General features: G+C 43.7%; 2 protein-coding genes across 3 annotated transcripts in view; one reads left to right on the forward strand and one right to left on the reverse strand.

The window, feature by feature from the left end:
• The window catches only part of MINDY2 (MINDY lysine 48 deubiquitinase 2), a 689230-nt gene that overhangs the window by 648990 nt on the left and 36776 nt on the right, over positions 1 to 3464 (forward strand). The window lies entirely within an intron of this gene.
• The window catches only part of MYO1E (myosin IE), a 568767-nt gene that overhangs the window by 544091 nt on the left and 21212 nt on the right, over positions 1 to 3464 (reverse strand). The gene's annotated exons all lie outside the window — the stretch shown is intronic.

Here is a 3464-nt window from a genome sequence, read left to right on the forward strand (position 1 = left end):
TGTCCTATTCCAACATTCAAACCGTTACCATAACCTGAAAATCCCAGGATCCCACAGTGCTATATTCCTAGTGCTACAACAGTGTAGCACAAAAGGGTCCTTAATCCAGTACTATCAGTGCTGGATTAGAGATGCGGAGGTATATTTCAGTTAATAACAGGATACAGTTGGCTGCCCCAATGTCTCTTCATCTCCAGTTCATTTGGACCAGGAGGCTCCCCATGTGATGCCTTGATGATATGGTACAATTATCACAGTTCAGTAACCAAGAAATATTGCCTTTGGGACCAAATGAAAGATGGCTTTGGAATCATTTCCATTACGCATAGTTAAATTGTGACGCTTGGGGTTATTTTGCACAGCACCATTATAGCCATGGTTGCATCCTAGGGGATCCTGGAATTTGTAGTTTGGCCAAAGGAACTATAGCTTTTAAGTACCAGCACCTGTAAATCCCAGGATCCCATGTGTTGTTGTGTGCCTTCAAGACGTTTCCGACTTACAGCAACCCTAAGGCAAGGCTATTATAGGGTTTGCTTTCTTGGCAAGTTTTGTTCAGAGGAAGTTTGCCATTGCCTTCCCCTGAGGCCGAGAGAGTGTGACCTGCCCAGGGTCAACCACTGGGTTTCCATGCCTGGGCTGGGATTTGAACCCTGGTCCCCAGAGTCATAGCCCAAGGTTCAAAACACTACACCACACAGTGTTTCAAATTCTTCTTCCTAGGTCCAGATGGGGAGAAAGTGTGGCCAAAGAAGTACCCTTTCTGCGGAGGAGTATTCCAGTCTCCAATCGACTTTCACAACGACGTTCTTCAGTATGATTCAACCCTTTTGCCGATAGAACTGGAAGGCTACAACGTCTCTATCAATGAACAGTTTATTTTGACCAACAACGGACATTCGGGTGAGGAAAGCGAATGTGAAGCAGGAACGTCTAGATGGCACTTGAGCCACTGACCTCCTCATTCATCCATGATATCAAGTGTCCTTGCAGTCTCACTTTATTGAGTTTATCACACTGGGGCTAATTTCGGCATTAAAGAGAGATTAAAGCGCATTTAAAACCTGGCTGAATGAAACTACATGTGAAAGGGATCTGGGAGTCCAAGTAGACCACAAGTTGAACATGAGTGAACAGTGTGATGCGGCAGCTAAAAAGGCCAATGCTATTTTAGGCTGCATCAATAGAAGTATAGTGTCTAGATCAAGAGAAGTAATAGTACCACTGTATTCTGCTTTGGTCAGGCCCCACCTGGAATATTGTGTCCAGTTCTGGGCGCCACAATTCAGAAAGGACATTGAGAAACTGGAGCGTGTCCAAAGGAGGGCGACAAAAATGGTGAAGGGTCTGGAAACCATGCCCTATGAGGAACGACTTAGGGAGCTGGGGATGTTTAGCCTGGAGAGGAGAAGGTTAAGAGGTGATAGGATAGCCCTGTTTAAATATTTGAAGGGATGTCATGTTGAAGAGGGAGCAAGCTTGTTTTCTGCTGCTCCAGAAAACAGGACCCGGAACAATGGATGCAAGCTGCAGGAAAAGAGATTCCACCTGAACATTAGGAGGAACTTCCTGACAGTAAGGGCTGTTCGACAGTGGAATGCACTCCCTCGGAGGGTGATAGAGTCTCCTTCCTTGGAGGTCTTTAAACAGAGGCTGGATGGCCATCTGTCAGGGATGCTTTGATTTGGATTTCCTGCATGGCAGGGGGTTGGACTGGATGGCCCTTGTGGTCTCTTCCAACTCTACGATTATATGATTCTATGATTCTATGATCCCTCAAATAAAGCAAAAATGGCACAAATGATTGGGCAAATAAAGTTATATCGGAAATGCATTGGCGCTGAAATCCAGAAAATAAAAAGATGCATGTTAATGCTCCTTTGTGACCACTTTAATGGCGGGTTTCGTGCGATGTTGTGTGAAATTGTTTCACATAATTACACAATTTTTTCGGGATATTCATAGGATAAACATCTGATGTCCTTCGTGTGATAAACTCCTATGTTCCCTTTCCCATCTTCTTTTTACAGTAAAAATGAGCCTTTCGCCAACTATGCACATCCGGAGTCTCCCTTCTCAATATTCGGCAGCTCAGCTCCATTTACACTGGGGAAACCGGAACAAACAAGAGGGATCCGAGCACACAATCAGTGGGAAACATTTCGCTGCAGAAGTACGTTTTGCAAAAACACATTTGTGCACATCTTTCAAGATGGTGAAGGCAACCTGGATGTTAAACATTTGGCCGACAGCAAAGAGGTGGCTGCTGCATCCTCTTATCTGAGACCTTTGTCCTTCCTCTGAAAAGACCCAGACTAGTCTGCCCTCATACCTGATGAGTCAAAACCCACTAATAATTTTAGGGTTCTCTGATCACATCATCTTCTTTAGAGGTTTGCTCTGGGAAGAGCACCGCAGAACCCAATGGGCGGATCCAGCCATGAATTGTCATTACGCTCAGTTCCTTCGACTCCTAACCACGAAGCTGTTTCACGTCTCAGGCTAATTATAAGCCTTGAGAAAAAGCCTGAGATGCTCCCTCGAGTTATAATTCCCGGTCAATGACAAAGGGCCACTTGTGTAGGGCTGACCCAAGAAAATGTGGCCCCTGTGGCAGGAGATCAATTAGGTAGATACCACACTTGAAAGCTCTTAAAATGAGGGTCAATGGGAAAGGCTCCCATGCAAGGCTCAGTGAAACACAGTCCTCTTCTGTATCTCCTGCTTGTTTCAGTGGAGTTACATAGGATCATTTTCTAGCATGTATGTAATAATCAATGTTAAGCTTTTGTCATTATTGAATTGCTACAATATTAATGTTATTGTTGTTATGTTTTTTGCTATGTTATATTTCTTTATTATCTTATGTGTATTGTTATTGTTTATTGCTATTGCTTTGTATTTCCCTACTGTTGTAAGCTGCCCGGATTCCTAGTGATTGGGCGGGGTATAAATAAATTATGGCCTGTTACAGACTGCCCAAATAAAGCTGCTTTGGGTCTCTTTGGAGGCATGCTGTTTAAATGATGCATGCATCCTAAGAATCCAGAAGCTGCACCAAAGCTGCACTCCAGTGCTTAGGAATGGAGTGTGGCTTTGGCACAACCTCCGGACTCTTAGGTCCCATGCATCATTTAAATAGCACACCTCCAAAGAGACCCGAAGCAGCTTTATTTTGGCAGTCTGTAACAGGCCTATATTATTATTATCTATTAGCAAAATTTAACATAGAGACCCAGTCAATTGGTTTTAATTTCATTCCATTGAATGAAAACTTCAAACTTGCCACTTTAGGAATTCGTGCAGCAACTTTCATGGCTTACAGATCAGCCAGGTTTGAGTTGTGCAAAAGCAGGAGCTTTGAAATGTTAATTGTTTGGACAACAATTCCCAGCATCCCTGAGACAACACAGGCATCATGTTGGTTAGGGCTTTCTGGAAGTTGTAGTCTGAAACATAACTTT

Source organism: Sceloporus undulatus, chromosome 6 (assembly GCF_019175285.1).
Source record: "Sceloporus undulatus isolate JIND9_A2432 ecotype Alabama chromosome 6, SceUnd_v1.1, whole genome shotgun sequence".
NCBI lineage: Eukaryota > Metazoa > Chordata > Lepidosauria > Squamata > Phrynosomatidae > Sceloporus > Sceloporus undulatus.